A 22,019-nucleotide genomic window follows, 5' to 3' on the forward strand; every position below is an offset into this window, starting at 1 on the left:
TCCAAAAAGTTGGGATCCAAAAGTTACGGCCATTCAAGAGGCCAAGGACCTTAAAACATTCCCTCTCGAAGTACTTATTGGGTCTCTAATGTCCTACGAAATGAATAATGTGACAAAAAGGAAACTCGAGAACAACCTTCCAAAGGACAAGAAGGATTTCGGACATAGAACACATGAAGACCACTCGAGCATAAGCTCAAGTGATGATGAACTTAAACTACAAATGAAACAAAAATTAAAAAGAAAAAAGAATGGAACTACTTGCTTTGAACGCAAGAAGAATAAAAATTGGGATGAATTGAGCTCTTCCGAAGACAAGGAGAAAATTAAGAAAGGCGAGGTGGCAAACTACGCCTCAACCACTTTCAACAATGAGGTAATCGAAATCCCCCTAATTTATTTCGAAATTACATAATACTTTCATGAGTTATTTTTAATTTAGTTTAGGATTAATTTTCTTGAAAATTGCATGTGTTATGTTAATGAATAAAATGTTAGATATAAATCTAATGCTTATACACCTAGTAAGATTAATCTTATGTATGTGCTTGAGAAGTAAGAATGTGTATTTTGACGATTTCTATATTGATTTTCAATGACGATGCATGACTTTTGAAAGGAAGGCTTGATGATTTTTTTAACCTTGTCTTTGGTTTTCAAACATGATGTATGGTTTTGACATATGAACAAAATTTGAGCATGCAAAGATAAAGTCAATCATATAAATTAAAACTAAAGAAGTTTTAGTTATCTATAAGAATCATTCAAAATTATGTTCAATAAAACCAATGTAAAATGATGGAATGAAAATATTAAATGTTTTAATACCATTTTATGCATGAGATTTTAAAAGTTATACATAATGATCTTGATGGTTGTTATGAAGAAATTTATTTTTTGATCCTAAATGATTGATGATATATATATATATATATATATATATATTGACACAAAAAGGACAAAGGCATGCTTATATGAAACAACTAAATAGATAAAAGTATTTTTCTTGAAAATTCTTGGTTTGATGAATCTATTTTATCATCTTTTTATGAATATCTTGAAAATGATTTTGATTTGATGATTTGAATTTGAATGAGCTTTATCTTGATTTTTCGAGATTTATAACTTGAGATTTACTCTATAAAAATCAAGATCTTGTATCCTCAATATTCCTTTTTAGCATCTATTATCCAAATGAATTATGATTGGTATCATTGCTATATTTCTTCTTATCGTGCACTAAAGAGAAAATTTTCCTAAATGAATCATGATATTTCGGAACCACAATTCTTTTTATGATTCATAATGAATTGAGAAATTTTATATGCTTGAATTAATATCTTATTCTAAGATTGAATGAATTTTATCTATATTATGATCTCCTAAGATTTTTCCTTGATTATTTAAGAGGAGATTTTTCAAAACAAAACGTGTCTTCTGTTATTATCTTTTCATGATATGATTTTTATGCAATTCTTTGTACTCGTGAAATATTTATCTCATCACCCAATAACTCTTCTTGATATTCCTTATGTGATGAAATGAAATAATGCATGAAATTCAAATAAGAAGTTAATGATCATGCATGATAGGATGTAATGAATTTTAACATTTAGATACTATCATTTGAATAGCTATGATCATGTTTCCAAAATGATTTATCATGAATGCTTGAATATCATATATGATATGCCCATATTGATGATTGAGTTATTTGTATCATGCATGAAAAATAAAAGATATAGTTTTGAAATTGTGCATGTTCGAATTTGAAAATATGATGATGCATAATGATGAAATTGTGTAATAAAAATATTAAACATTTTGAAACCATGTTTCAGTGTCATGCATAATGATCATGCTTAATAAATTTTAAAATTATGCATGATGAATCTTACGATTTACAGATTATTGATTTTTACTATAATGGAAGTGCCTTATTGATCTTTGTTGTAATAAATCTTACACTTTCGGTTTTAAACATGATACATGTTTTTATTTGGCATAAATGAAATAAAATCATATGAATTGAAACAACTAAAAAGAGAAAAATATTTTTTCCTTGAAAAATTATTTTTCTCTATCTTATTGATATTGATGATTATTATGATAAATCTATGTATACCATTTTGAATCTCTTGAAAGTAATGTTGAGATTTTGATGAATTTGACGATTTGAATTTGAATGAGTTTGGATTTAAATTATGATCTTGATTTCTTGGATTTACTACTTGAGATTCTTTTTTAATCACAATCTCTTCTTTGTACACCTACAATTTTTGTTATTTATAAAAGGAAGAGATTTGATAAAATGAATCATGTCTTTTGGTATTCAAATGGTCTTATCTTTGATGATATAATTTCTTTATATCTATGATATAAATGCCTTGAAATGATTGAAATATTTTACACTTTTATGCTCTTCCCTACTTCTTTCTTGTTTTCAATGATAAAACGGGGAGAAGTTTTGATCATGCGTGGTAGGATATAATTTGACAAAATTTATACCATCATGAAACATTTATGATTTGCAATGATGCATTCAATACTTGTGCTTTCTAATTATGATGTGATGTATTGCATATGATGTAAATCATGATTTAAAATGCTATGAGTTGTTGCTAAAATGATAAATGTTGATTTAATGTTTTGTATCATAAATGCTCTAAATGATGATTGTTTGGTATCATGATCAAAATATTGATAAATAGTTAAAAATTTTAGTATCATGTATGATATCCTCATAATATCGATCGATTTATTCAATATCGTGCATGAATGAAATATAAGGTTTTTGAAAATATGTATATTTTAATTTGAAAATATAATGATGCACAAATAAGATTGACACTTAACCCCTGTCATGATTTGAAGATTATAGTAAAGGGAAATGAATTACACTATTGTATTGTTATTTCCTTCTATTTGATAATGACATAGGGGGAGCAAATTTTGCTAACTAGTTTGCAAATATCAAGAGAAGCAATGAGTGCTAAGTTACACATTCTAAGAAGAAATTGCTATATTGAAACATTAATGTAATTATGAATGATGATATGATATTATGCATGTAATACTTCAACTTATGATAATGATGCATGCAATGATAAAATATTCATGATGAAAAATTGTCTTGACATTCATAACTTGATTATTCATCCTTTGTCATGATTTTGAAATCATTATAAAAGGAAAAAGAACTACAAAACTGTATTCTTCTTTTCTTTTTGACAATGACAAAGGGGGAGAAATATTGCTCGCTCAAGATGCAAAATTTGAAAACTTGCACATTGCAAAAGAAGCAAAACTTGCAACTTGCACATTGCAATAGGAAGCAAGAATCATGAGCTTACACAAGAAAGCTATCTTGTATTTGCTTTCGTAATTTTTTGCTAGCTTGTATATAGTAAAACTTGCATATCGTAAAAATTGCTAGCTTATAGTCTAAAGAGAAGCAAATAGTTGCTATCTCAAAATGCAAAATATGCTACCTTGCTACAGAAGCAAAATTGCTAGCTCAAACATTGCAAAGGAAACAAAAATTTGCTAGCTTGCAACTTGCATATCATGAAAACTGCTAGCTAGTAGTCTAAAGAGAAGCAATCAATAGCTATCTCAAGAAGACCAAACATGCTAAACTTACACATCTTTAATCGTTAGATTGCATGATAATAAAACTTGATATTATATTTTTCATGCAATAAGTTGAATTCATCTCTCAAACACATAGAAAGTGACACTTCTCCTTTTTGTTGATGACAAAGGGGGAGAAGTATGTTGAGGTCATGTCATGATTTGATCATGACATGTTGCTTGGATTTTTGAATCCAAGAGTTTCTATCAAAACGACATATTGATAGGGGGAGTTTGGTTAAGCTCTAGGGAGTTAAGGTTAACTCCGTTAGTCATCAATTAGTTGTCATCATCAAAAATGGGGAGATTGTTGAATCTCAGATTTTGATGATGAAACTAATTGATTGTGTTTAGATGTTTAACTGCATATTGAGTGATGCAGGTCTACTCGATCAGGATTAGACAGTTGACGCAGGAGGAATTGACGTTGCGCTGGAGGAGATCACGTCAGGATATTGGACGACAGAAGGCTTCGGACGTCGGGCATTGGGCCAAGAGCGGAATTGCGCCAAGGATATCGGGGTTGTGGAGGTCAACAGCCAATTGAGCAACAAGCCGCAAGAGAGAACTGTTGAATCTCGGATTTTGATGATATAATCAATTGGTGGGTTAATTGATCTAATCCATATTATTGAGTTAAGTGTGCAGGATTAACTACGATAACCAGAAAACATAAAGCAAGGATACCGGAGTCAAGAACGATGGAAGTTTAAGAGTCCGAAGAATCGTCGGAGATGTTGCCGGAACCAACCGAGAAGAAATCGGGAACCTGTCGGAATTTTTGGAAGTTTGCCGAAGAGATTATCGGAGGTTCACGGAGATCACCGAGAAGGCTCGGCTACTCGTTAAAGTCATCACAAGTTCGGGAGCTTGATGGGAGTCCGTCGGAAGAAGTTCGTCGGAAAGCTCGCCGGAACAAGACTCGACGTTCGCGGTAGAAAACTTGTTTAGGATGTGTTTTGTTATGTAGTTCACTTGTAATTAGGATTAGGATTAAGAGATAATCCTATGTCCTGGTTAGGGGCCAACTGGGCCCAAAGTCCGATTTGGTTTGGGCTAAAATCAAGCCAAATCAGCGAACCGGAGAGCCAGGCGGTGGCACCGCCTGGCTGGGCGGTGACACTGCCCAGCACCCGAGAGCTGGGCGGTGAAACCTCCTTGGCTGGGCGGTTACACCGTCCAGCACCCGAGCGCTGGGCGGTGGCACCGCTTGGCTGGGCGGTGGCACCTCCAGCATTCGGGAACCCAAAGAGAATTCAAATTTTGGAGCCCAAAATTTGAATCCTCTTGAGGCTTATAAATACCCCTCAAATCTCAGCTGAGAGAACAACTTTTGAGAAGCATTTGATTGAGAGAAAAGTCTTAGAAAGTCTTAGCAAGTCTTGTTTTCAATTTGCTAGAGAGTTCTCCTCCTTCTTTCTTATTGAAAATTTGTAAGAGGTTGAACTGTTTGTAAAAGGTTGTAAGAGGGGTGTTTACCCTTCCATTTCAAGAGATTTGCTAGTGGAAGGTGGGAGCCTCATCGAAGAGGAGCCTCGCAAGTGGATGTAGGTCATTTGACCGAACCACTCTAAAATCGGCGTAATCTCTGGTTTGCATTTCAATATTGCCATTTACATTACTGCAAATCTTCTTACTGCTTTAGTTCCTTATTACCCTTGCTGCGCAACTTCAAGAATACGCCTTCAAGTTAAGCTTTTCAAGTTCTGTTCTTATCGTACGAAAGATTTTTCTAAAACCGAAGTTTTAATCCGCTGCACTAATTCACCCCCTCCCTCTTAGTGCCGCTCCGATCCTAACAAGTGGTATCAGAGCCAGGTTATCTCTCATATTTGGTTTAATACCCAAGAGAGATGGCTTACTCCGGCATGCAAGAGGGTCATTCTATTGCACGACCACCTTTGTTTAATGGGTCGGATTACACATATTGGAAGACTCGCATGAGGATCTTCCTCATTTCTTTGGACTTTGAGCTTTGGTCTATTGTCGAGAATGGATTTCAAAAATCTTCTCTTCCGATGAGCGAATGGAATGAATCGGAGAAGAAGGTTTTTGCTTTAAATGCAAAGGCTATGAATGCCTTATTTTGTGCATTAGACAAAAACGAATTTAATCGTGTTTCAATGTGTGATTCGGCTTCTGATATTTGGAGAACTCTTGAGGTCACTCATGAAGGCACTAGCCGAGTGAAAGAGTCCAAAATCAACATCCTTGTGCACTCTTACGAACTTTTCCGAATGAAACCAAGTGAGTCCATCGGAGACATGTACACCCGGTTTACGGATGTCATCAATGGACTCAAAGCTCTTGGTAAAGATTTTACTAACTTTGAATTAGTAACTAAAATCTTAAGATCCCTCCCTAAAAGTTGGAATCCAAAAGTTACGGCCATTCAAGAGGCCAAAGACCTTAAAGCATTCCCTCTTGAAGAGCTCATTGGGTCTCTAATGACCTACGAAATGACATGTCAAGCTCATGACGAGCTCGAGAACCCCCTTCCAAAGAACAGGAAGGATATGGCACTCAAATCACAAGAAGACCACTTGAAAGGAACATCAAGTGATGAGGACAGTGACAATGACATTGCACTTTTGACTCAAAATTTTAAAAAATATTTAAGAAAGAATAAATTTAAAAATAATATAAAAAATAAATTTGAACAAAAGAAGGACCAAGTGATTTGCTATGAATGCAAAAAACCGGGACACTACAAGAACGATTGTCCTCAAGCCAAAAAGAGTACATCAAAGAAGAAGGCGCTCAAGGCAACATGGGATGATTCAAGCGCATCCGAAGAAGACGAGTCCAACACCGAGCAAGTTGCTCATTACGCGCTAATGGCTTTAGGAGAAGAGGTATGTGATTTACTTAATGAAAATTTATCTTTTGAAGAACTCTCTATCGCTTTTCATGAATTATTTGATGAATGTAGAACTGTTAGCAAGAAGTTAAGTATCTTAAAGAAAGAGCATGCTTTGCTACAAGATAAGTTTGATAGTCTTCAAACTTCTCCATGCTCTAAGTGTGAGCATTTAGAAGTAATAAAAAATAAAAATTTGCTTCTTAAGGAAACCTTAAACAAGTTTAAGGTTGGTAGCAAAAGATTAGATATGATCCTTGCACACAAGGGTCACATCTCAAATAGAAATGGAATTGGATTTGTAAAAGGATTACATCAAAATCCTACCACTTTCATAAAAGGACCTACATTACATGTTTCCTCTTATATGAAATGCAACTTCTGTTGCAAATCCGGACATATTGCCTACAAATGTCCATTTAGGAAAATTAGTTCACAAAAATTAATATGGGTTCCTAAAGGAACTATAAAGGATTCAAAAATAAATAACAAGGTTAGTGGGTCAATTTTTGAGGCACCCAAAATCAAATGGGTACCTAAAAATCATCCTCTTTTGTAGACAAACCCACAAGCTAGGAGCAAGAGATGGTATCTCGATAGTGGATGCTCAAGACATATGACTGGAGATCCATCTCATTTCTCTATGCTCACTAGCAAAGAAGAAGGGTACGTCACCTTCGGAGACAACATCAAAGGCAAAATCATTGGCAAGGGAACTATTGGTAACAAATTTAGTCTTTCCATTGATGATGTTTTACTAATTGATGGATTGAAACATAATCTCTTGAGTATTAGTCAACTATGCGATAAAGGTTATATCGTTAGATTTGAATCAAATATGTGCATTATTGAAAATCCAAATCATAACATGACTATGATTGCTTTAAAACAAAATAATGTCTATACCATCAATCTTGATGAACTAAGTAATGAAATGTGTTTCTCCGCCGTAAATGATGATGCTTGGCTTTGGCATAGGAGATTAGGTCATGCAAGCATGAAAACAATATCTAAAATCTCATCTCAAGAACTAGTACGAGGGATTCCGAATATGAAGTTTATTAAGGATAAGGTATGCGATGCATGTCAACTAGGCAAACAAATAAAAACAAGCTTCAAACCAAAAAATCAAATTAGCACCACTAGACCATTACAATTGATCCATTTGGACTTATTTGGACCAATTGATACAACAAGTCTAGGTGGAAGCAAATATGCTTTTGTGATTGTGGATGACTACTCTAGATACACTTGGACCTATTTCTTAGCTCACAAAAGTGATTGCTTCAAGTGTTTCTCTAAATTTTGTAAACTCACTCAAAACGAAAAAGGCTTCATGATTTCATCAATTCGGAGTGATCATGGTGGTGAATTCCAAAACCGTGACTTTCAAAATTTTTGCGAAGTTAATGGGTACAATCACAACTTCTCAACTCCAAGAAATCCTCAACAAAATGGAGTAGTTGAAAGGAAAAATAGAAACCTACAAGAAATGGCAAGAACTATGTTAAATGAACATAGTTTACCCAAATATTTTTGGGCCGAAGCCGTAAATACGGCTTGTTACATCATGAATAGAGTCCTAATAAGACCATCTCTATCAAAAACTTCCTATGAATTATGGAATAACAAAAAACCAAACATTTCTTATTTTAAAGTTTTTGGTTGTAAATGCTTCATTTTAAATGAAAAGGATGCCCTAGGTAAATTTGATGCTAAATCCGATGAAGGCATTTTTCTTGGTTACTCCTCCGTTTCTAAGGCCTTTCGTGTCTTTAACAAAAGGACCTTAGTAATAGAAGAGTCTATTCATGTAGTTTTTAATGAAATTTCTGATTTAAAGAAAAATGATTTTGATGATGATCTTGGTTTTGATAATCTGAATTTATACGAACCCCCTCCTCAAAATAGCCATTTGAATGCATCTTCTTCCGAAATTTCTTTACCCAAAGAATGGAAGTATGTAGATGCTCATCCAAAGGAGCTAATTATAGGAGATACAACAAAAGGGGTTCAAACTCGTTCTTCTTTCAAGAATTTTTATGCTAACGTCACTTTCCTTTCTCAAATTGAACCTAAATGCATTGACGAAGCCTTAAAAGATGATTTTTGGGTCATTGCAATGCAAGAAGAATTGAACCAATTTGAGAGGAATGAGGTATGGAAGCTTGTTCCTAGACCAAGTGACCACTCAGTCATAGGTACTAAGTGGGTCTTTAGAAACAAGCAAGACGAAAATGGTATCATGGTTAGAAACAAGGCTAGATTAGTGGCCAAAGGTTTCAACCAAGAAGAAGGTATCGATTACGAAGAAACCTTCGCTCCCGTGGCTCGATTAGAAGCCATAAGGATGCTCCTTGCCTATGCTAGTAGTAATAATTTTAAACTATTTCAAATGGATGTCAAAAGTGCTTTCTTGAATGGTTTTATTTCCGAAAAAGTATATGTCGAACAACCTCCCGGATTTGAAAATTCTCTTCTTCCTAATCATGTATTCAAATTGACTAAAGCTCTCTATGGCTTGAAACAAGCTCCTAGAGCTTGGTATGAAAGGCTTAGTTCCTTTCTTATTTTAAATAATTTTACCAAAGGCAAGGTTGATACTACATTGTTTATTAAACATTTTGAAAATAATTTTCTTATTGTGCAAATTTATGTTGACGATATTATTTTTGGCTCTTCGGATGAATCACTATGTGAATCATTTGCCAAATGTATGAGTCATGAATTTGAAATGAGTTTAATGGGTGAATTAACTTTCTTTTTAGGATTACAAATCAAACAACTTAGTGATGGTATATTTCTTAACCAATCCAAATATACATTAGAATTGTTAAAACGTTTTAACATGGATAATTCAAAAGCAATAAACACCTCTATGAGTACTGCGACTAAGTTAGATATGGATGAAAATAGTGAAAATTTCGATCAAAAAACATATAGGGGAATGATAGGTAGTCTACTCTACCTCACCGCGACTAGACCAGATATTATGTTTAGTGTAGGACTTTGCGCTAGATTTCAATCTAATCCTAAATTGTCTCATCTGAAGAGTGTTAAAAGAATATTTAGGTATCTTAAAGGAACTCCAAATTTAGGATTGCGGTATCCAAAATCTGAAAAATTCGATCTAGTAGCTTATGCTGATGCCGATTTTGGCGGATGCAGGATAGATAGAAAAAGTACATCCGGAACATGCCAATTTTTAGGACATGCACTTGTTTCTTGGACTTCCAAGAAACAAAATTCAGTTGCACTATCTACGGCGGAAGCCGAATACATTGCTGCAAGTGCATGTTGTGCACAAGTCATTTGGATGAAAAATACATTAGAAGACTATGGAATTCACTTTAAAAATATTCCCATAAAATGTGATAATACTAGTGCCATATGTCTTACTAAAAATCCAATTCTGCACTCTAGAACTAAGCACATCGACGTTAGGCATCATTTCATACGCGATCATGTCCTTAACAATGATGTTGTTCTAGAATTCATTGACACAAAGCATCAATTAGCAGATATATTTACAAAAGCTTTGAACGAAGATCAATTTGAATTCATTAGAAGGGAATTAGGCATGTTAAATTGTCCCTAAAATGAGCTTCACGAAAAATGACTCGTCCTTTTCCTTTGTGGATTTGATTTCTTCCTTCTTCTTCAATTCAAAATGATCCATTAAAGTATAACTTATAATCTTGAGGGAAGAAGCTAAACAAAAGGGAGGAAGAAAATTTTTTTTTTCTTTCCTCCGCGGGATGCCAGCGGTGGCACCGCCAGATCCGACGGTTGCACCGCCTGGCGCTCGGGCGCCAGGCGGTGACACCGACCGGTTTGGCAGTGACACCGACCGAGCGACCCTTTTAACCCGAGGGGTTAGGGCCGGCGGTGACACCGCCCCCAACCCGAAGAAAAACCTCTCAAAAAACCCTCTCCCATTCCCTCTAACCCTCATTCTAACTCTTAGAAGCATTGGAGAAGGATTCTTGGTGGTCCAAGCTTTCCATCTCTCAACATAATCTCCACAAGGTAACACTTGAAATCCCTCTTTTCTTTTCTCTTTCTCTTGCTTATTTTTCAAAATTTCATCATCATCTTGTCTAGAAAATGGCTCCTAAGAGATCAAAAGGAAAAAGGATTGAAGGAGATTCATATAACCATGACCTTTTTAGATCAAAAGAGGTAGCCCTTAGCTTTCCAAAATTTGAAACACGATGTGTCCATAAAGGAAAATACGTTGATCTGGATGAACTAGAGGACTTAGATCCCATTAGGTGGTTTGCACACCTAGAAGCTCTACCTCTACTACAAATAGAGGAACCAATCTATCCACGGTTAGTGAGATTGTTCTATGCCAACCTATATGAAGACAATGATAGCCTAAGCACTTACCTTCTAGGAACACCCATTAGAATATTTGACAGCACCATTTGTGAGCTAATTGGCATAACTGAAAAAGATAGGGGATGCTATTTTAAAGGAAAATGGGACGTCAAAACAATAGGAGCAACCTATACCGAAGCCGTAGAAACAATTTTTGCAAATCCAAACCTTGACTTCCTACCTAAGAGCTGTGAACACTTACTGCCTTTCAACTCTAAAATCCTTCATCACATTATCACAAGCATCATATTCCCAAAACAATTTCATCTTGACGAAATAAGTCAAATAGAGATGAGTACCATGTATTGGATTATGACCGGTCAGCATAATTGTTTTGGGTACTCAATTCGGCAACACATACAGGATATTATGGCTAAAGATACTATATTGCCATATGGGAGGTTAATCATTAGATTTCTTTATGCCTATGACATTTGCATCCCACCCGATGAAGAATCTATTCAAAATGATCGATATAACATAATAAATAAAAACCTACTGAAAAGACTTAGGTGCACTTTTAGCAATGGCATATGGGTTAGGCAGCCTAGAAGGACTGATCCAATTCCTCCACCAAAAGAACACCCCGAAACACCAATTCTTATGGGAAATGAATCTCCTCCTCCTACTTCCTTTGGCGCAGCACCTTCAGCTCCTATTTCCTCCTCTGAAGATATCATTATGGCGGAACTGTCTCAGATCAAATCACAGCAAGAACAAATTCAGAATCAACAAGTTGAAATTTTGAAGACACTACGACAGATGAATGAAAAAATAGATATCATGTATCAGCACTGTGGATTACCTCCTAAGGATTAAATTGATATATCTTTTTATTCTGTTCTGTTTGCTTTTAACAACAAGTTCAAGTTTGTCATCGATTGAACGAAAATTGATCCTTCCTTTTAGATAACTACTGTTTTAATCTGCATAAATGATGATGTCTTTTGGATAAACTATTTTTGGCAAATTTGAATGATGAACTTTGTTAAATGCTAAACCTTTTTTCTATGATCATCAATTAGCTGGCTTGTCTCTTTTTGTTGATGACAAAGGGGGAGAAGTGATGACTAAGTGATGACTTACATCATAACGATAGCATGACTTATATGAATTTCAAAAACTTGTGTGATATGAATGTCTTATATGCCTTGCAAATCCTTGAAAATATCACAAGATTGATTATATTGAAAGCATGCCTTACATCTATATCATGAAATTTATATGAAAAATCTTTATCTTCTGTCGTAGCAAAATTCGTCCCTTATCATTTAACTTATGATTTTCATCGAAGTTTCGTACTTACTATTGTTTAATGAGGATAACGATAAGCTCTACGATTAGAACTTATCGGGTTATGCTTGAATCCAATGGGATGGAATTCAAGTGTTTTTTTATCTTCTCATAATATGGCATATAGATAGGGGGAGTTATGTTTAACTCCGTCATCAATTGATTGTCATCATCAAAAAGGGGGAGATTGTTGAATCTCGGATTTTGATGATATAATCAATTGGTGGGTTAATTGATCTAATCCATATTATTGAGTTAAGTGTGCAGGATTAACTACAATAACCAGAAAACATAAAGCAAGGATACTGGAGTCAAGTTCGATGGAAGTTTAAGAGTCCGAAGAATCGTCGGAGATGCTACCAGAACCAACCGAGAAGAAATCGGGAACCTGTCGAAATTTTCGGAAGTTCGCCGAAGAGATTATCGGAGGTTCACGGAGATCACCGAGAAGGCTCGGCTACTCGTTAAAGTCATCACAAGTTCGGGAGCTTGATGGGAGTCCGTCGGAAGAAGTTCGTCGGAAAGCTCGCCGGAACAAGACTCGACGTTCGCGGTAGAAAACTTGTTTAGGATGTGTTTTGTTATGTAGTTCACTTGTAATTAGGATTAGGATTAAGAGATAATCCTATGTCCTGGTTAGGGGCCAACTGGGCCCAAAGTCCGATTTGGTTTGGGCTAAAATCAAGCCAAATCAGCGAACCGGAGAGCCAAGCGGTGGCACCGCCCAGCACCCGAGCGCTGGGCGGTGGCACCGCTTGGCTGGGCGGTGGCACCTCCAACATTCGGGAACCCAAAGAGAATTCAAATTTTGGAGCCCAAAATTTGAATCCTATTGAGGCTTATAAATACCCCTCAAATCTCAGTTGAGAGAACAACTTTTGAGAAGCATTTGATTGAGAGAAAAGTCTTAGAAAGTCTTAGCAAGTCTTGTTTTCAATTTGCTAGAGAGTTCTCCTCCTTCTTTCTTATTGAAAATTTGTAAGAGGTTGAACTGCTTGTAAAAGGTTGTAAGAGGGGTGTTTACCCTTCCATTTCAAGAGATTTGCTAGTGGAAGGTGGGAGCCTCATCAAAGAGGAGCCTCGCAAGTGGATGTAGGTCATTTGACCGAACCACTCTAAAATTGGCGTAATCTCTGGTTTGCATTTCAATATTGCCATTTACATTACTGCAAATCTTCTTACTGCTTTAGTTCCTTATTACCCTTGCTGCGCAACTTCAAGAATACGCCTTCAAGTTAAGCTTTTCAAGTTCCGTTCTTATCGTACGAAAGATTTTTCTAAAATCGAAGTTTTAATCCGTTGCACTAATTCACCCCTCCCCCCCTCTTAGTGCCGCTCCGATCCTAACAAGGACGATGCGCTGAAGAATCGAACGAAGTGCCAACCAATGACGTGCCGGGCAATAGAATGTCAATTCGCATTGTAATAATTGTCTAGATCGGAGTAGAGTTTTAGTTTGTGTGTGTAGGAATAACTACGATAACGACAAAGATATAAAGCAAAACAAAGTATCAGAGTCAAGCGCAAAGGATTCGTTGGGAGTTCGAGAGTTCGACGGAAGTCCGAAGGTTCGTCGGGAATGCTGCCGGAACTAGCCGAGAATGAGTAGGGAGCTTGCCGAAGGGTTTTTCGGAAGCTCGCCGGAAGGTTCATGGGAAGTTCGCGGAGCTTGCCGAGAAAGATCAGAGCTTGCTGAAGAAGCTCATTGGAACTCGCCAAGATCAAATCATGAAGTCTAGGAGCTTGCCGGGAGTCCGTAGAATGGTTTTCGAGAGTTCGTCGGAAGACCGCCGGAAGTTCGCCGGAAGCTCGTCGAAAGAAGTCTTGACTTGTGGACTTTGTAATAGCTTAGGAAATATCTTTAAATTCATAGTTAGCACGTTAATTAAGGTTAGGATTAGGTGTTAATCCTATAACCTAAGTAGGGGCCAATTGGGCCCGAGTTTGGACTGGTTTGGGCCAAGTTTGGAGCCCAACCAATGAGCTGAATTGGTTTAGGCGGTGGCACTGCCAGATTAGGCGGTGGCACCGCCCAAAACCCGAGAACCAAGCGGTGGCACCGCTGGACTGAGCGGTGGCAACGCCCAGCACCCGAGAGGTCCGGTGGTGGCACCGCCGGACAGGGCGGTGGCACCGCCAGTACACTGTCAGTGTCAGACACTAACAAGCGGTGGCACCGCCACTGACAGGCGGTGGCACCGCCAGCATCAGGAACCAAAGAGAATTCAAATTTTGGAGCCCAAATTTGAATCCTCTTGAGGCCTATAAATACCCCTCAATTCTCAGCTAAGACAACAACCTTTGAGAAGCATTAGATTGAGACAAAAGCCTTTGTAAAGTCTTTAGCAAGTCTTATTTTCAATTGCTTGAGTGTTCACCTCCTTCTTTCTCTTTGAAAATTTGTAAGAGAGTGAACCATTTGTAAAAGGTTGTAAAAGGGGTATTTGTCCTTCCCCTTCAAAGTGATTTGCTAGTGGAAGTTGGGAGCCTCATCGAAGAAGGCTTCGCAAGTGGATGTAGGTCGCATGACCGAACTACTATAAATCGGTTTGCATTTATCTTATTATCATTTATATTACTGCAAACCATCTTCACTTTGATGCTCTACTTCTTTGTCTCCTTCTTACATATGCCTTCAAGTTAAAACGCAATTGAAACGGTTTCAAACGAAACGTTGCTTTTATCGTACGAAGTTTCCGTAAGTGTTTAAATCGTCGAAAGTTTATCGTACTTTACTGCTGCACTAATTCACCCCCCCCCCCCCCCCCCTCTTAGTGCCGCTCTGGTCCTAACATTATACACCTCAGCTCAATGGTATATCAGAAAGGAGGAATCGTACGCTGTTAGACATGGTACAGTCCATGATGAGTTTTGCTGACCTACCCATCTCATTCTAGGGATATGCCCTAGTGATCGCAGCTTATCTTCTGAATAGAGTTTCAACTAAGTCGATAGTATCTACACCATATGAGATATGGAAAGCGAAGAAATCCGATCTTAATATTGTTAAGATTTGAGGCTACCCTGCCCACGTTAAAAGACACAACCCCGATAGGTTTGGAATCAAGGACGAAGCGGTGTAAGTTCATGGGATACCCCAAGGAAACTTGTGGATATTATTTCTATTATCTCGAGGACCAAAAGGTCTTTGTAGTCAAGAAAGTGGTGTTCCTTAAGAAGGAACACATTCTTGGTGGAGACAGTGGGAGCATGATAGAGTTGAGCGAGGTTGGAGAACCTAGCTCAAGCACCACTTTATAGCCCGAGTCTGTTCAGGAACCTAACACATAAGTTCCGACTTTACGTAGGTCCGGCAAGTATCACATCCTCCTAAGAGATATGTAGGACATATTGGAGGAGAGGATGTTGAGGATATTGATCCTCAAACCTATGAGGAGGCTATTATGAGTATAGGCTCCAAGAAGTGACAAGAAGCCATGAATTCTGAGATGGATTCCATGTACTCCAATAAGGTTTAGAACCTAGTTGATGCGCCCGAGGGTATTATACCCATCGATTGTAAGTGGATCTTTAAGAAAAAGATCGGAGTAGATAGAAAGGTAAAGACCTATAAAGCAAGGCTAGTGGCTAAGGGATATCGTCAAAGGCAAGGTGTTGACTATGATGAAACCTTCTCACCCGTAGCAATGCTAAAATCCATCCGAATTCTATTGGCTATTGCAGCACACACTATGATTATGAGATCTAATAGATGTACGTGAAAACTATATTCTTCAATGACAACCTCGAGGAGGAGGTGTATATGATACAGTCCGAGGGATTCGTATCCAAAGACTGCCCAGATAGGTGTGTAGGTTGCTTGGATCCATTTATAGACTAAAGCAAGCTTCTCGAAGTTGGAACATAAGATTTGATGAGGTAATCAGATCTTATGACTTCGTTAAGAATAAAGATGAGCCTTGTGTGTACAGGAATGTAAGTGAGAGTGCTATCACATTCTTAGTGTTATATGTGGATGACATCCTGATCATTGGGAATGATGTAGGAATACTATACACAATAAAGGCTTGGTTTTGGTTATCTAGACACTTCTCCATTAAGGACTTAGGGGAATCATCTTATATCTTGGGAATTCAAATCTATAGATATAGATCTAAGAGGATACTTCGCTTGTCCCAGTTCAGGTACATAGACACCATTGTCAAAAGGTTTAGCATGAAAAATTCTAAGAGAGGTCTCATACCGATGAAATATGGGATATCGCTTTCTAGGAGTATGTCCCCAAAGACTCCTGAAGAAAGGGCAAACATGGATAGAATACCCTATGCCTCAGTAATAGGGTCTATCATATATGTCATGCTATGTACCAGGCCTGATATAGCGCATGCTCTGAGTGTCACGAGCAGGTATCAAGCGGATCGAAGCTTGGAGCATTGGAAAGCAATAAAGTGTATCCTTAAGTACTTGAGAAGGACTAAGGATCTTTTACTAGTATATGGAGGTAGTAGCCTTAGGGTTGAAGGCTATATGTACGTGTTAAGGATTTCTTGGAGTAGCGAAATTATAGTTGTATCCATTAGATTCATAAAATTCTTAGAAATCATGGTTTTGAAATTCACCACCATGATCATTTCGAATTGATGAAATCATAAAACCTTTTTCATTTTGAACAAGTTTACAAAACTTAGAAAAATGCCTAAAGCAATCACTTTTGTGTGCCAAAAAATAAGTCCATGTGTATCTACTATAGTCATCCATAATGACAAAGGTGTATTTGCTATCTCCTAGGCTTGATGTAACAATTAGTCCAAATAAGTCCATATGGATCAATTGTAATGGTCTAGAGGTGCTTATTTGGTTATTTGGTTTGAAACTACCTTTTATTTATTTTCCTAGTTGACATGCATTACACACTTTGTCTTTAACGGACTTTATATGAGGAATTCATCTTACAAGATGAGATTTAAGAGAATAGTTTCATGCTAACATGACCTAATCTCCTATGCTAAAGCCAAGCATTATCATTCAAAACCGAAAAGCATATTTCATTACAAAGATCATCAATATCGATAGTGTATACATTATTTTATTTTAAGGTAATCATAGATGTGTTTTTGTATGATTTTTCAATAATGCAAGTATTAGATTCAAATCTAATGGTATAACCTTTATCACACAATTGACTAATGCTCAAAAGGTTATGCTTTAAGTCATCAACCAACAACATATCTTTAATAAAAAAGTTAGATTTATTACTTATGATTCCTTTGCCAATGATTTTACTCTTGTTGTTGTCTCCGAATGTGACATATCCTTCGTCTATGCTAGTGAGCTTAGAGAATTAAGATGGATCTCCGGTCATATACCTTGAGCATCCACTATCAAAGTACCATCTCTTGCTCGTAGCTTGTGAAAGTAATTTTTTCTACAAAAAAGGATGATTTTTAGGTACTCATTTGACCTTGGTTGCCTCAAAAATCGATCTACATAGCTTATCATATTGCATTGAGTCATTTGAAGTTCTTTTAGGAACCCAAATCAATTTGTGTGGACTATATTTCTTAAATGAACAATGATAAGCTATATGCCCAAATTTACAACAAAAGTTACATTTGTTTCGGGGTGAAACATATAAAGTAGGGTCTTTAACAAAGGTGGTTGGATTTTGGTGAGAACTACTCACAAATCCGATTCCGCCTTTTCTATGAATGTGACCCTTGTTGGCAAGGATCATGTTCAAGGACTTGCTACCAACCTCAAACTTTTCTAAGATTTATTTAAATAACAAGTTTTCCTTTTGAAGTATTTCTAGTTCATCACATTTTGTATATGGAGCTAAACTATCATTGTGCTCAACTTTTAATCTATTGAAATCACTAACAAGAGAATCATGCTCTTTTTTTAATAATTTATATTTTTTACTAATTGATTTGCATTCATCAAATAAATCATGAAAAGTATTTAATAGTTCATCAAAGGATAAATTTGCATCAAATGAACTACTCACCTCATCTCCAATAGCCATTAGCCCATAGTGAGCAACTTGCTCGGTGTTGGTTGGCTCCTCTTCTTCGGATGTACTTAAGTCATCCCAAGTTGTTTTAAGAGCCTTCTTCTTCTTGGGTTGCTTCCTCTTTACTTCGGAATATTCATTCTTGAAGTGTCCTGGCTTCTTGCATTCATAGCATATCACTTGTTCTTTCTTGGGTTCAATTTTATTTTTAGTGTCATTTTTATATTTTTTTTTTAATAAATTTTTTGAACCTTTTTGTTAAGAGTGCCAAGTCTTCGTCAAAGTCCTCGTCACTGGAATTTTCTTCCAAGTGGTCTTCTTGAGTTCGTAGTATCATATCATTCGTGTTCTTTGGAAGGTTGTTCTCAAGCTCTTCATGAGCATTACAAGTTATCTCATAAGTCATTAGTGACCCGATTAGTTCTTCGAGAGGAAAGTTAAATCTTTAGCCTCTTGAATGGCCATGACTTTAGGGTCCCAACTTTTTGGAAGGGACTTAAAATTTTATTAATAAGTTTAAAATCTGAAAAACTTTTACCAAGTCCTTTTAGACCATTGACGACATCTGTAAATTGGGTGTACATGTCTCCAATGATCTCACTCGGTTTCATCTGAAACAACTCATAAGTGTACACTAAAAGATTAATTTTTGACTCCTTCACTCTACTAGTGCCTTCATGAGTCACCTCGAGTGTATGCTAAATATCAAAAGTAGTTTCACAAATAAACACATGATTGAACTCGGTTTTATCTAAAGCACAAAACAAGGCATTCATAACCTTGGCGTTTAAAGCGAAAGTCTTCTTCTCCAATTCATTCTAATCGTTCATTGGAAAAGAAGACTTTGAAACCCATTTTCTACAATATTCCATAATTTAAAATCCATTGAAATTAGAAAGATCCTTATTCTAGTCTTCCAATATGTATAATCCATCCTATTGAACATGGGCGGATGTGTAATTGAATGACCCTCTTGGTTGCCGACAAATGTCATCTCTCTTCGGTTTTAAACCAAATGAGAGTGAACCTTACTCTGATACCAATTGTTAGGATCAAGAGCGGCACTAAGAGGGGGGGGGGGGGGGGGGTGAATTAGTGCAGTGGAAAATTTTTCGATTTCGTATAAAGTTCATCTCGATTCAAATCGTTTCGGAAAGATGTTGAACTTAAAACTTTCGTAAGAATATAACGAGAAGCTCAAGGAGGTTTGTAGTAAAGTAAATTGCACAAAAGGAAAAGCAAACCAGAATTTAGAGTGGTTCGGTCAATGAGACCTACGTCCACTTCGGATTCCTCTTCCGTCGAGGTTACCGGCATCCACTAAAGGCCTTCCTTCAATAGGCGAAGACCAACCATATTTTATAGCTCTTTCTCCTTTTGTCGGGTTTAGGATATAACCCGTATAAGTCTCACTCCTCTTTCTTAGATAGTTACAAGGCTAAGAGAGGGAGGAGGAGAATTCTTCTTATTTTTACAACGCCTTTCACACCCCAAACACTTAGAATTTTTCACACATATAATAGCACTTTGTTACCCTTTTATGTAAAAAAGGGTGGAATATTTATATGCTCCAATGGCTTCAAAAGTTGGATCCAAAAAATTCAAATCCTTGGATTTCGAGATGCTGGCGGTACCACCGCCATTAATGGGCAGTACCACTACCTAACAGAGCTCAAAGACCGAGCTCTAGCAGTACCACCGCTGGCAGCATTGATTGCCAGTGGTACTACCACCCAGTCTAGGTGATACCACCGCCCAGACCACCTGGGAGACTGGGTCTCCCAAGCAGTGCCACCGTCGGCCATGTTTTCAAGGGCTGAATGAGCTATTCAATTCGACCCAATTCAGCCCTATTAAGGGCCTAGTTGGCCCTTAGTTAAGTTAGTGGGATTACCTTCCAATCCTAACTCAATTTATGGACTAACTATAACAATTAAGATAATTGACAAAGCATTCATGTTCCGGTATATTAGTTGCTCTTCCGACAATATTCCGACGAACTCCCGGCAAAGTTCCGGCGGACTCCCGGCAAGCTCCTGGACTTTACGACGATCTTTTTGGCGAGTTTTGATAAGTTTTTTTGGCAAGTTCATAAGAAAAAATAGAAACTTACAAGAAATGGCTAGAACTATGTTAAACGAACATAGCTTACCCAAATATTTTTGGGCCGAAGTCGTAAATATGACATGCTATGTCATGAATAGGGTTCTAGTAAGACCATTCCTTTCAAAAACTCTTTATGAGTTATGGAACAACAAAAAATCCAACGTTTCATATTTTAAAGTCTTCATATGCAAATGTTTTATTTTGAATGAAAAAGATACCTTAGGGAAGTTAGATGCAAAATCTGATGAAGGAATTTTTCTTGGTTATTCTTCTATTTCTAAGGCTTTTTGTATCTTTAACAAAAGAACTTTGGTTGTAGAAGAGTCTATTCATGTGGTTTTTAATGAAGTTTTTAAAATTAAGAAAAATGATTTTGATGATGATCTTAACTTTGATGCTTTAAAATTAAATGAAACCCCTACTCCATCTAGCAACTTGGAAACATCTTCTTCCGAAATATCCTTACCCAAGGAATGGAAGTATGTAGATGCTCATCCTAAGGAGCTAATCATAGGAGACACATCAAAAGGGGTTCAAACTCGTTCTTCCCTTAAGAATTTTTGTGCAAACGCTGCTTTTTTCTCTCAAATTGAACCTAAATGCATTAATGAGGCCTTGAAAAATGATTCATGGTTTATCGCAATGCAAGAAGAGTTGAATCAATTTGAGAGAAATGAGGTATGGAAGCTTGTTCCCAGGCCAAATGACTATTTAGTTATTGGTATTAAATGAGTCTTTAGAAACAAGCAAGATGAATTTGGTATCGTGATTAGAAACAAGGCTAGATTAGTGGCCAAGAGTTTCAACCAAGAAGAAGGTATCGTGATACGATTAGAAGCCATAAAGATGCTCCTTGCCTATGCTAGCAGTAATAATTTTAAGTTGTTTCAAATGGATGTTAAAAGTATTTTTCTTAATGGCTTTATTTCCAAAGAAGTTTATGTTGAACAACCTCCCGGATTTGAGAATGATAAGTTACCCAATCATATATGTAAATTTAAAGCTCTCTATAGTTTAAAACAAGCCCCAAGGGCTTAGTATGAGAGACTTAGCTCTTTTCTTATTCGAAATAATTTCTCTAAAGGCAAGGTCGATACTACATTGTTTATCAAAAATTTTAAAAATAATTTTTTTATTGTTCAAACTTATGTTGATGACATTATTTTTGGCTCTACAAATGAATCCTTATGTGAATCATTTGCCAAAAGCATGAGTCTAGAGTTTAAAATAAGCCTAATGAGGGAATAACCTTCTTTTTTGGCTTACAAATCAAACAACTTAAGGATGATATTTTTATTAGTCAAACAAAATATGCATTAGACTTGCTAAAATGGTTAATATTGATAGTTCAAAGGCTATCAATACTCCTATGAGTACCTCCATTAAGCTAAACATTGACGAATATGGATAAAGCTTTGATCAAAAAGCCTATAGGGGTATGATAGGTAGTTTACTATACCTCATCGCAACTAGACTAGATATCATTTCTTTTCCAGACTTGGTGCCTTCTCTTAATGTATTTCATAAATGGAGCTTTCATGAATTTATTTCGGTTTTATCTTCCTTGATATCAAGTTTACTTCATATCCTTGCTCCATCACTTAATGATGTTTGACATATGGAATTCATTGACAAATGCATCTCTCACGGATTTCACTCTTATGAATCTTTAACTGAGAAATAGATTTGATTTATGAAGGTTTATTCATGGAATTTCCTTTATTCTTCATATGGCACTTCTTTCCCATGAATTCTTCCTTATTCTTCTCA

The sequence above is a fragment of the Musa acuminata genome, chromosome BXJ1-11, assembly GCF_036884655.1.
Source record: "Musa acuminata AAA Group cultivar baxijiao chromosome BXJ1-11, Cavendish_Baxijiao_AAA, whole genome shotgun sequence".
Classification (NCBI taxonomy): Eukaryota; Viridiplantae; Streptophyta; class Magnoliopsida; order Zingiberales; family Musaceae; genus Musa; species Musa acuminata.